Source organism: Phaenicophaeus curvirostris, chromosome 24 (genome assembly GCF_032191515.1).
Source record: "Phaenicophaeus curvirostris isolate KB17595 chromosome 24, BPBGC_Pcur_1.0, whole genome shotgun sequence".
In the NCBI taxonomy this organism is placed as follows: domain Eukaryota; kingdom Metazoa; phylum Chordata; class Aves; order Cuculiformes; family Cuculidae; genus Phaenicophaeus; species Phaenicophaeus curvirostris.
The window spans coordinates 6,888,992-6,901,525 of NC_091415.1; the positions used below are offsets into that span (position 1 = coordinate 6,888,992).

Genomic DNA, 12,534 nt, shown 5'->3' on the forward strand with positions numbered 1-12,534 from the left:
TGCGGAGCAGAGCAGAATCTGAACCCATCCCAGGCAGGGGCCAGCAGAGCCACGTCTCTGCCCAGGGGCTCTGCAGGATGCCCAGCACCTGCGTCCCACCCCTGAAAAGGCGCTGTTAGGGAGGAGTGTGGGAGCAAGGACACTGGGGAGAAAATCCACCACCCGGCTGGGGCAGAGGATGCGGGCAAGATGGGGCAGAGGATGCGGTGACCCCACCATCCGCAAGGAACCCTTTCCTGGGGCTGCTGCCCAGCCCAGCCTCCTCCCAAAGCTGCAGGATCACCTTTTCCAAGGCCTCTGGGCCCACGGTCAGCTCAGCCCCATCTTCTTTCTGAAGCTTCAAAACTTGGCGATCCTCATAGCCAAACTCCCTGCAGGAAGAGGAAAGCGGATCTTGTCAGAGAGCGGCCCGTTCCCTCTGGGAGTGGGGGAGCTCAGCCAGAGGGGAGACCCCCGCCCTGTCCCTGCTGTGCCCGTGCTCCCCTTCCGCGCCAGACTGAGCAAAAGGGAAAGGAACCAGGGAAGGACGGGAGCCCCGGCTGAGAGGAAGATGACTGCAGGGAGCACGAGGTCGACTGACGCTCCCTGCACAGAGCCAATTCCAGTCAGGAAACATCTCTTACCTCAGCTCCTGCAGGCCTTTTTCCACACTGACACTACTCTGTACCTGAAAGGGAAAAATGCTCCATTGGAGCTTCCCCTGCCAGAGCCACCAGGGCTTCCCAGGAGAGGCTTCCCTAGGAAGAGCCGGCAAAAGCTGCTGCTTTGGGCCACCCTGCGTGGCAGCTCAAGAGCCTCAGCTGGACCCTGGCAGCAACGCCTCCTCGCAGGACGTGCCGGCCCCACCGAAGTCACCCACCTCTGTGGACGTCTGGGTCGGAACCGAGCGCCAGGTCCAGCCAAAACCGAAAACTGCAATTGCATCAAGAGATAGTTATCAGAGCGGGGTGGCCAGCGATCCCGGCAGGTGCAGTCTCCTGGCCGTGCCTGGGCTGGAGGAGACAAGGCTGGGATCTCCAGGCGTGCTCAGTGCCCCAGAACCCAGCCCTGTTCCTCATCAGCGCTTGAGGGAGCACCCAGACCAGGCTCCATGCGCTGGGAGAGGCACCTCTCCATCGCTCCCCCTGCACGGCTCTCCCCTCCGGCAATCCCAGCTGAGGCTTGGGAAGAGCTGCGCTCGTCTCTCGCGGACGGAGCGAGCCACGTGCTCCAGTGGCTGCAGTAGCGCCTCGGCCAGGACGCTGCTGGTCTGACTGGGAGGCCAAAAGCCAGTCCCAGGCGTGGCCGTGCTCAGGAAGCACGTGGGCCACATCCTGGTCCCAGAGGAAAGCTGGTATCCAGCACAGCTGGGTCGTCGCTTTCCCAGCTTTGCTCAGGAAAACTCACCCACCAAGAAAGACAAGGAGCAGCAAGGCAAGGATTTTGAAGAGCTGCTTGTGGTGCAACACAGTCTCTTTCCTGCAAAAGAGGGAGTCGGGTGTCTGTCAAGGACCCAAGTCTTGGGTAAAGCCCTTCCAGGTGCATTTCCCTCCTGGGGCTGAAAACCTGCTGCTGGCAGCGAGGTGATGGAGCAGCATCCAGGAGGAAGAGGATTCCTGTCCACACCATTCCACACTGCCAGCAGCTCTGGCCCAAAGGAAGGGCTTCAGGAGCACCTTCCGAAAGCAAAGGGAAACAATGTGGGGAAGGGAAGAGGTATTGCAAATGAAGCCTGCTTTGCCACAGCCTCTCTGGGGTGGCCCTTGCTGTCGCTCTGGCTGGAAAGCAGGGCTCTTTTCCCTCGATGTCCCACAGATGTGACGCATGGGACTGTGTCTGCCGGGGGGCTCTGCTCTTGGCTCTCCTGGGGAACAGCCCCAGTACAAGCAGCGTCTGAGCTTCAGGGCCCAAACGGGAGCCCTGGGCTGCTGGCTGGAGAACACCCTCTGCTCTCCCCTGGGCTTGCACCAACCCTCAGACATCCCGTTTGTCACCCGCCCGCAGTAGGAATAGGTCGTACGTACACAGGAAAGAAGATGTTCCTCTGCCACATCCCCAGGGAGGTGATGGAACTAGACACTAGGCGTCGCATAGTGCAGGCTGGCCCTGGGCGAAGAAACCAGAGCAAAGTGAGTCCCATCTCCTGCGGTCTCTTCTCCAGGAAGCTCCCTGGAAGCGGGGAGGCGAGCACCGAGGGACGCCCTCCCTCTCTGGGGCCAAGAGCGAGGCTGCCTGCCCTTCTCCTGCCCCTGGGCCAGCCGGCCAGAGCTCAGGCTCAGCACAGCTCCCCAAGGTCCCCCCTGAGGACTTGACAGCAGCAGCGGGGCTGAGCTTACCTTCATTGCCCTCAGTGGAATTTTCCTCCTCTGATGGAGTTTTATTTTTTTGAAGCGTGAGCTCCGTTTCTAAGTGAACGTTCCTGGGGGAGGAAAAAGCCACGTTCTGGTTGTTCCCCAGCCCCGGGCTGTGGGAGCCGAGGCGGCAGCAGCAGCCAGAGTGGACACCCTTGCCAGAGCCGGGGCCATCCCGTTAACAGCGAGAGAGCAGCAGCCTGGGGGTTTGCAAGGCTCCCCCTTCTCCTTTCCCCATCCCTGGCTCCCCAGGAGCCCCTGCTGCCCCCGGCTCTGGGCCAGCAGAATGAGCCCGGCTGGCAGCCCAGCCCCAGCCCCTCCCGAGGGGACTTGGCCAGCCCAGGGCTTTGCTCCACAACCCCGCTGGCGGCTACCCTGCTGCTCTGCACCTCACAGACCGGGGTTCAGCCACAGCCCTGCCCCCAAACCGACCCCACAGCCTGGGCATGAACCCCCTGCTTCCTACCCATGGGCCTGCCTGCTCCTAAGGTTATAGGGGCATTGACCCCGAGAACCCCTCTGAGGAGCCTTTCTCTTTGCCATCGCGGCAAGTGTAGGCTCCCCGCACACACAGGGGCCGGTGGGAAAAAGCCCAGTCAGAGAGAACAGCAGCGACCTGCTCGCTGCACGTCTGCTCTGGGGAGCAGTCCCAGGGCAGTCTGAGGGCTGCTGCCCCGTGCTTCCAAAGGCCTGGTGGGCAGCCAGCTGGGACACCACGGTGGCGATTGTGACATCACACAGGAAGAGCCTATTTGCTCCCCGCACGGAGCAGAGCTGCACTGGGAGCCCCTGCCCATGGGGCCCTTGAACCCAGCCCGGCGCCCATTCTGGCTCTCCCTGCCTTGCACCACCAAGGGCAAACCACACAGTTTCTAAAGGCAGATGTCGGGCCATGAAATCCCCAGTGCACACAGAATCACAGAATCACAGAATCACCAGGTTGGAGAGGACCCACTGGATCGTCGAGTCCAACCATCCCCATCAATCACTAACCCATGTCCCTCAGCACCTCAGTCCCATCCTCGTGCCACGAGAGGTTCCAAATATGGCTTTGTTTTTAACCAAATCACAGTGTTCGACGGCACCCGCGGGCGCGGTGGCTTCCAAGGTCCGTGTGAAGGGGGACACCATGATCTGCTCCGAGGAAGCTCTTCCAGCACCCCAAAAGCGTGGCCCTGGGGGGGGTCACCCCTCCTGGGGGGGGACAGCACGTGGGTTTTCTTGCGGTAGCAGCCGGGCGCGAGCAGCTCCAGGGTGAGCGCGGTGACGATGGCCGTGAGCCCCCAGACGCGGTGGGGGCGGTTGAGGAAGACGGGCAAGGTGTAGGCGTAGCGGCCGCCCGTGCGGAAGTGCGTGTAGCCCTGGTTCTCCTCACGCAGGAGGTGATCCAGGGGCAGCGTGAAGACCTCCTCCACCTCGTCGGCGTTGGGGGTCAGCGTTAGGTCCTCCAGAGGTCCCAGGTTGGCCACGATGGGAGCCACCAGCTGTCCCTGCCAGTCCGGGATCTCCCTCAGCTGCCCCCACACCGCGTCCTCCGGCAGCCGCAGCCCGAGCTCCTCCCGCGTCTCCCTCAGCGCCGTGGCCGCCGCGTCCCGGTCCGCCGGCTCCCGCCGCCCCCGGGGGAAGCTGACGTCGCCGCTGTGGGGCCCCGCGAGGCGGCGGGAGCGGAGGGTGAAGAGCAGCGTGGGGCGGCCCCGCAGCGAGCACAGCGGCACCAGCACCGCCGCCCCGGCCCGGCCCGCCCCGCGCAGCGAGGCCCGGCAGCGCCGCTCCCACAGCGGCCCGGGGGGCCACCGAGCGGCCCACCCCGCCGGCATCGCCCCGGGGACGCACCGGGCACCGCGGAGGGACTGAGAACCGCCCCCCCCCGCCGCCCCCTGGGACAGGGGAGGACTAGAATGAAATCCTTCCATGCATATACTCTGAGTGATGGGTGATAGGACAAGGGGGAACAGCCTCAAGATGCGCCAGGGCAGGATCAGACTGGGAATTCGGAAAAATGTTTACACTGGCAGGGTCATTGGGCACTGTCAGAGGCTGCCCAGGGAGGTGGTTGAGTCCCTTTACAGTTGGTTTCATTCATCTGGTTTGCCGTGAGCCCTTGGCACCGGGAGCTGGGGCTTTTACCCCACCCCAGATGGACTCTCAGCCCCCTGCAGGGTGGATGGAGCCCAATCCTGGCCCACTCACCCCTCTGATCCAGGGTTTTGGGTGAGAGCGCTGAGGCCCTGGAACAGGCTGCCCAGGGAAGCTGGGGCTGCCCCATCCCTAGAGGTGTTCATGCCCATTTGGATGGAGCCGTGGGCAGCGTCATGTAGTGGGAGGTGGCCCTGCCCATGGCAGGGGGGTTGGAAGTAGATGATCATTAAGGTCCCTTCAAACCTAAACTATTCTGTGATTCTAAGATTCTATGAAACCCCAAAGAAGAATCTTTGGGTCTGCACAACTGGTTTGGGGATAAAGCTCCGACAAGTCAAGGCTTATTGCATGGGAACCACAAGTAGAACCACAAGCAACTGGTGACATCATGTTTGTCCAGGACACTACGCACTTGGTCACCCCGAGGACTTCACCGCCAGAAGCAGCGCTGAGCTTACCTTCCTCGCCCTCAGTGGCGTTTCCCTGCTCTGATGGTGTTGGAGCTTTTCTGAGCGTGAGATCCATTTCAAAGGGAAGTTGACAGGGGAGCAAGCCCCATGGCTTCGTCCCCACCATGTCCTACACATCCTGCCCCTCCTGCGACTTCGCGATGGACCAGGAACGCTGCTGACCGTGCTGAGAACACCCTCCGCATCCTGGGATTGCTGCTCTCAGCCCCCTCTCTCAGGAGCTCTGGGGGAATGCTCCTGGGACCCGGTTTATCCCCGCCAGCCAGGACAGCAGCTAACCTGGGCAGCTTTTAGTCCCAAACTAACCCACCCCAGGAAAAGGGAAATGAGGGAAGGTGAGGCTTGCAGCTTGGAAGCAACGTTTAATGAGCTTTAATGGGACTGAAAGAAAACAAGCAGCTCCAAGAAATTCCATTTCCAATCCCATGCAATGGCCACTGGATCCACGTACCCAGAGATGTTCAAAGTTGGAAAGGGAAACCTGATCGAGGAAGACGTGTCCTTACCCATGGCAGAGGGGTTGGAACTGGATGAGTTTTGAAGGTCTTTTCACCAGGGCCAGAGCCTTGCCAGACGCTCCCTCCAGCCACCTCCATGTTCTGCAGGGGTGTGGGAGTGGGAGTCGGACCCCGAGTAGCGATGAAATCTCAATGTGAGTATAGTCGTTCTCGTTTATTCATAAACACAACACTCCTTATATACTTTTCTAGCAGAGCACAGGCTAATAAAACAACTTACAATTGGTCCTACTGTACTGTCCATGCACCTTAAGTAGTTACAAGATTGGTTAAAAGATGTCAAGCACTCGAAGGGGGCTGGTACAATACTCCGGACGTTTCAGGGACTTTCAGGCGCTGAGTTCTGGGCTTTTGTTATGCGCTTCTTCTATCAACATACCAAGGTCAGTTTTAAGGAGGAACGCCAGGCCCAGTCTCAAGTGTTAACCCTGGATTGTTCATTTCTATCAAATCAGCGCCATCCTTCCGCACGGGGGAGGTGTCAATCGTCACAGAGAGGCCAGTCTGTCCATCTCTTTTCAAGATGTTCACCTGGACATTATGGACTCGGACGTGCAGTTGGAGTCCTGGAGAAGCCTGACCCTGCAACCAGAACAGCAGCAATGAAGTGTGAGAGCGCGTTGGGAACGACACAACCGCTGACAAAGCTAGAAGTGTGAGCACTCGTGTGCCCGGGCGTTCGATTTCAGCTAGAAAATGAGGCGCCTGTGAAGCAATGGAGAGAAGCCGGAGGCTTTCCCTGCCTGACCCAGGGGCCCCTCAGCATTGCGGAGCAGAGCAGAATCTGAACCCATCCCAGGCAGGGGCCAGCAGAGCCACGTCTCTGCCCAGGGGCTCTGCAGGGATGCCCAGCACCTGCGTCCCACCCCTGAAAAGGCGCTGTTAGGGAGGAGTGTGGGAGCAAGGACACTGGGGAGAAAATCCACCACCCGGCTGGGGCAGAGGATGCGGGCAAGATGGGGCAGAGGATGCGGTGACCCCACCATCCGCAAGGAACCCTTTCCTGGGGCTGCTGCCCAGCCCAGCCTCCTCCCAAAGCTGCAGGATCACCTTTTCCAAGGCCTCTGGGCCCACGGTCAGCTCAGCCCCATCTTCTTTCTGAAGCTTCAAAACTTGGCGATCCTCATAGCCAAACTCCCTGCAGGAAGAGGAAAGCGGATCTTGTCAGAGAGCGGCCCGTTCCCTCTGGGAGTGGGGGAGCTCAGCCAGAGGGGAGACCCCCGCCCTGTCCCTGCTGTGCCCGTGCTCCCCTTCCGCGCCAGACTGAGCAAAAGGGAAAGGAACCAGGGAAGGACGGGAGCCCGGCTGAGAGGAAGATGACTGCAGGGGGAGCACGAGGTCGACTGACGCTCCTGCACAGAGCCAATTCCAGTCAGGAAACATCTCTTACCTCAGCTCCTGCAGGCCTTTTTCCACACTGACACTACTCTGTACCTGAAAGGGAAAAATGCTCCATTGGAGCTTCCCCTGCCAGAGCCACCAGGGCTTCCCAGGAGAGGCTTCCCTAGGAAGAGCCGGCAAAAGCTGCTGCTTTGGGCCACCCTGCGTGGCAGCTCAAGAGCCTCAGCTGGACCCTGGCAGCAACGCCTCCTCGCAGGACGTGCCGGCCCCACCGAAGTCACCCACCTCTGTGGACGTCTGGGTCGGAACCGAGCGCCAGGTCCAGCCAAAACCGAAAACTGCAATTGCATCAAGAGATAGTTATCAGAGCGGGGTGGCCAGCGATCCCGGCAGGTGCAGTCTCCTGGCCGTGCCTGGGCTGGAGGAGACAAGGCTGGGATCTCCAGGCGTGCTCAGTGCCCCAGAACCCAGCCCTGTTCCTCATCAGCGCTTGAGGGAGCACCCAGACCAGGCTCCATGCGCTGGGAGAGGCACCTCTCCATCGCTCCCCCTGCACGGCTCTCCCCTCCGGCAATCCCCAGCTGAGGCTTGGGAAGAGCTGCGCTCGTCTCTCGCGGACGGAGCGAGCCACGTGCTCCAGTGGCTGCAGTAGCGCCTCGGCCAGGACGCTGCTGGTCTGACTGGGAGGCCAAAAGCCAGTCCCAGGCGTGGCCGTGCTCAGGAAGCACGTGGGCCACATCCTGGTCCCAGAGGAAAGCTGGTATCCAGCACAGCTGGGTCGTCGCTTTCCCAGCTTTGCTCAGGAAAACTCACCAAGAAAGACAAGGAGCAGCAAGGCAAGGATTTTGAAGAGCTGCTTGTGGTGCAACACAGTCTCTTTCCTGCAAAAGAGGGAGTCGGGTGTCTGTCAAGGACCCAAGTCTTGGGTAAAGCCCTTCCAGGTGCATTTCCCTCCTGGGGCTGAAAACCTGCTGCTGGCAGCGAGGTGATGGAGCAGCATCCAGGAGGAAGAGGATTCCTGTCCACACCATTCCACACTGCCAGCAGCTCTGGCCCAAAGGAAGGGCTTCAGGAGCACCTTCCGAAAGCAAAGGGAAACAATGTGGGGAAGGGAAGAGGTATTGCAAATAAAGCCTGCTTTGCCACAGCCTCTCTGGGGTGGCCCTTGCTGTCGCTCTGGCTGGAAAGCAGGGCTCTTTTCCCTCGATGTCCCACAGATGTGACGCATGGGACTGTGTCTGCCGGGGGGCTCTGCTCTTGGCTCTCCTGGGGAACAGCCCCAGTACAAGCAGCGTCTGAGCTTCAGGGCCCAAACGGGAGCCCTGGGCTGCTGGCTGGAGAACACCCTCTGCTCTCCCCTGGGCTTGCACCAACCCTCAGACATCCCGTTTGTCACCCGCCCGCAGTAGGAATAGGTCGTACGTACACAGGAAAGAAGATGTTCCTCTGCCACATCCCCAGGGAGGTGATGGAACTAGACACTTGGCGTCGCATAGTGCAGGCTGGCCCTGGGCGAAGAAACCAGAGCAAAGTGAGTCCCATCTCCTGCGGTCTCTTCTCCAGGAAGCTCCCTGGAAGCGGGGAGGCGAGCACCGAGGGACACCCTCCCTCTCTGGGGCCAAGAGCGAGGCTGCCTGCCCTTCTCCTGCCCCTGGGCCAGCCGGCCAGAGCTCAGGCTCAGCACAGCTCCCCAAGGTCCCCCCTGAGGACTTGACAGCAGCAGCGGGGCTGAGCTTACCTTCATTGCCCTCAGTGGAATTTTCCTCCTCTGATGGAGTTTTATTTTTTTGAAGCGTGAGCTCCATTTCTAAGTGAACGTTCCTGGGGGAGGAAAAAGCCACGTTCTGGTTGTTCCCCAGCCCCGGGCTGTGGGAGCCGAGGCGGCAGCAGCAGCCAGAGTGGACACCCTTGCCAGAGCCGGGGCCATCCCGTTAACAGCGAGAGAGCAGCAGCCTGGGGGTTTGCAAGGCTCCCCCTTCTCCTTTCCCCATCCCTGGCTCCCCAGGAGCCCCTGCTGCCCCCGGCTCTGGGCCGGCAGAATGAGCCCGGCTGGCAGCCCAGCCCCAGCCCCTCCCGAGGGGACTTGGCCAGCCCAGGGCTTTGCTCCACAACCCCGCTGGCGGCTACCCCGCTGCTCTGCACCTCACAGACCGGGGTTCAGCCACAGCCCTGCCCCCAAACCGACCTCACAGCCTGGGCATGAACCCCCTGCTTCCTACCCATGGGCCTGCCTGCTCCTAAGGTTATAGGGGCATTGACCCCGAGAACCCCTCTGAGGAGCCTTTCTCTTTGCCATCGCGGCAAGTGTAGGCTCCCCGCACACACAGGGGCCGGTGGGAAAAAGCCCAGTCAGAGAGAACAGCAGCGACCTGCTCGCTGCACGTCTGCTCTGGGGAGCAGTCCCAGGGCAGTCTGAGGGCTGCTGCCCCGTGCTTCCAAAGGCCTGGTGGGCAGCCAGCTGGGACACCACGGTGGCGATTGTGACATCACACAGGAAGAGCCTATTTGCTCCCCGCACGGAGCAGAGCTGCACTGGGAGCCCCTGCCCATGGGGCCCTTGAACCCAGCCCGGCGCCCATTCTGGCTCTCCCTGCCTTGCACCACCAAGGGCAAACCACACAGTTTCTAAAGGCAGATGTCGGGCCATGAAATCCCCAGTGCACACAGAATCACAGAATCACAGAATCACCAGGTTGGAGAGGACCCACTGGATCGTCGAGTCCAACCATCCCCATCAATCACTAACCCATGTCCCTCAGCACCTCAGTCCCATCCTCGTGCCACGAGAGGTTCCAAATATGGCTTTGTTTTTAACCAAATCACAGTGTTCGACGGCACCCGCGGGCACGGTGGCTTCCAAGGTCCGTGTGAAGGGGGACACCATGATCTGCTCCGAGGAAGCTCTTCCAGCACCCCAAAAGCGTGGCCCTGGGGGGGGTCACCCCTCCTGGGGGGGGACAGCACGTGGGTTTTCTTGCGGTAGCAGCCGGGCGCGAGCAGCTCCAGGGTGAGCGCGGTGACGATGGCCGTGAGCCCCCAGACGCGGTGGGGGCCGTTGAGGAAGACGGGCAAGGTGTAGGCGTAGCGGCCGCCCGTGCGGAAGTGCGTGTAGCCCTGGTTCTCCTCACGCAGGAGGTGATCCAGGGGCAGCGTGAAGACCTCCTCCACCTCGTCGGCGTTGGGGGTCAGCGTTAGGTCCTCCAGAGGTCCCAGGTTGGCCACGATGGGAGCCACCAGCTGTCCCTGCCAGTCCGGGATCTCCCTCAGCTGCCCCCACACCGCGTCCTCCGGCAGCCGCAGCCCGAGCTCCTCCCGCGTCTCCCTCAGCGCCGTGGCCGCCGCGTCCCGGTCCGCCGGCTCCCGCCGCCCCCGGGGGAAGCTGACGTCGCCGCTGTGGGGCCCCGCGAGGCGGCGGGAGCGGAGGGTGAAGAGCAGCGTGGGGCGGCCCCGCAGCGAGCACAGCGGCACCAGCACCGCCGCCCCGGCCCGGCCCGCCCCGCGCAGCGAGGCCCGGCAGCGCCGCTCCCACAGCGGCCCGGGGGGCCACCGAGCGGCCCACCCCGCCGGCATCGCCCCGGGGACGCACCGGGCACCGCGGAGGGACTGAGAACCGCCCCCCCCCCGCCGCCCCCTGGGACAGGGGAGGACTAGAATGAAATCCTTCCATGCATATACTCTGAGTGATGGGTGATAGGACAAGGGGGAACAGCCTCAAGATGCGCCAGGGCAGGATCAGACTGGGAATTCGGAAAAATGTTTACACTGGCAGGGTCATTGGGCACTGTCAGAGGCTGCCCAGGGAGGTGGTTGAGTCCCTTTACAGTTGGTTTCATTCATCTGGTTTGCCGTGAGCCCTTGGCACCGGGAGCTGGGGCTTTTACCCCACCCCAGATGGACTCTCAGCCCCCTGCAGGGTGGATGGAGCCCAATCCTGGCCCACTCACCCCTCTGATCCAGGGTTTTGGGTGAGAGCGCTGAGGCCCTGGAACAGGCTGCCCAGGGAAGCTGGGGCTGCCCCATCCCTAGAGGTGTTCATGCCCATTTGGATGGAGCCGTGGGCAGCGTCATGTAGTGGGAGGTGGCCCTGCCCATGGCAGGGGGGTTGGAAGTAGATGATCATTAAGGTCCCTTCAAACCTAAACTATTCTGTGATTCTAAGATTCTATGAAACCCCAAAGAAGAATCTTTGGGTCTGCACAACTGGTTTGGGGATAAAGCTCCGACAAGTCAAGGCTTATTGCATGGGAACCACAAGTAGAACCACAAGCAACTGGTGACATCATGTTTGTCCAGGACACTACGCACTTGGTCACCCCTGAGGACTTCACCGCCAGAAGCAGCGCTGAGCTTACCTTCCTCGCCCTCAGTGGCGTTTCCCTGCTCTGATGGTGTTGGAGCTTTTCTGAGCGTGAGATCCATTTCAAAGGGAAGTTGACAGGGGAGCAAGCCCCATGGCTTCGTCCCCACCATGTCCTACACATCCTGCCCCTCCTGCGACTTCGCGATGGACCAGGAACGCTGCTGACCGTGCTGAGAACACCCTCCGCATCCTGGGATTGCTGCTCTCAGCCCCCTCTCTCAGGAGCTCTGGGGGAATGCTCCTGGGACCCGGTTTATCCCCGCCAGCCAGGACAGCAGCTAACCTGGGCAGCTTTTAGTCCCAAACTAACCCACCCCAGGAAAAGGGAAATGAGGGAAGGTGAGGCTTGCAGCTTGGAAGCAACGTTTAATGAGCTTTAATGGGACTGAAAGAAAACAAGCAGCTCCAAGAAATTCCATTTCCAATCCCATGCAATGGCCACTGGATCCACCTACCCAGAGATGTTCAAAGTTGGAAAGGGAAACCTGATCGAGGAAGACGTGTCCTTACCCATGGCAGAGGGGTTGGAACTGGATGAGTTTTGAAGGTCTTTTCACCAGGGCCAGAGCCTTGCCAGACGCTCCCTCCAGCCACCTCCATGTTCTGCAGGGGTGTGGGAGTGGGAGTCGGACCCCGAGTAGCGATGAAATCTCAATGTGAGTATAGTCGTTCTCGTTTATTCATAAACACAACACTCCTTATATACTTTTCTAGCAGAGCACAGGCTAATAAAACAACTTACAATTGGTCCTACTGTACTGTCCATGCACCTTAAGTAGTTACAAGATTGGTTAAAAGATGTCAAGCACTCGAAGGGGGCTGGTACAATACTCCGGACGGACGGACGGACGTTTCAGGGACTTTCAGGCGCTGAGTTCTGGGCTTTTGTTATGCGCTTCTTCTATCAACATACCAAGGTCAGTTTTAAGGAGGAACGCCAGGCCCAGTCTCAAGTGTTAACCCTGGATTGTTCATTTCTATCAAATCAGCGCCATCCTTCCGCACGGGGGAGGTGTCAATCGTCACAGAGAGGCCAGTCTGTCCATCTCTTTTCAAGATGTTCACCTGGACATTATGGACTCGGACGTGCAGTTGGAGTCCTGGAGAAGCCTGGCCCTGCAACCAGAACAGCAGCAATGAAGTGTGAGAGCGCGTTGGGAACGACACAACCGCTGACAAAGCTAGAAGTGTGAGCACTCGTGTGCCCGGGGCGTTCGATTTCAGCTAGAAAATGAGGCGCCTGTGAAGCAATGGAGAGAAGCCGGAGGCTTTCCCTGCCTGACCCAGGGGCCCCTCAGCATTGCGGAGCAGAGCAGAATCTGAACCCATCCCAGGCAGGGGCCAGCAGAGCCACGTCTCTGCCCAGGGGCTCTGCA

The 12,534-nt window shown here is 60.5% G+C and overlaps 1 protein-coding gene and 2 pseudogenes across 1 annotated transcript in view; 1 reads left to right on the forward strand and 2 right to left on the reverse strand.

Moving 5' to 3' along the window:
• CSRP1 (cysteine and glycine rich protein 1) overlaps window positions 1-12,534 on the forward strand; it is a 269,990-nt gene that overhangs the window by 214,958 nt on the left and 42,498 nt on the right. The gene's annotated exons all lie outside the window — the stretch shown is intronic.
• On the reverse strand, window positions 3,294-4,147 carry LOC138730762 (mitochondrial coenzyme A diphosphatase NUDT8 pseudogene; annotated as a pseudogene).
• On the reverse strand, window positions 9,748-10,368 carry LOC138730763 (mitochondrial coenzyme A diphosphatase NUDT8 pseudogene; annotated as a pseudogene).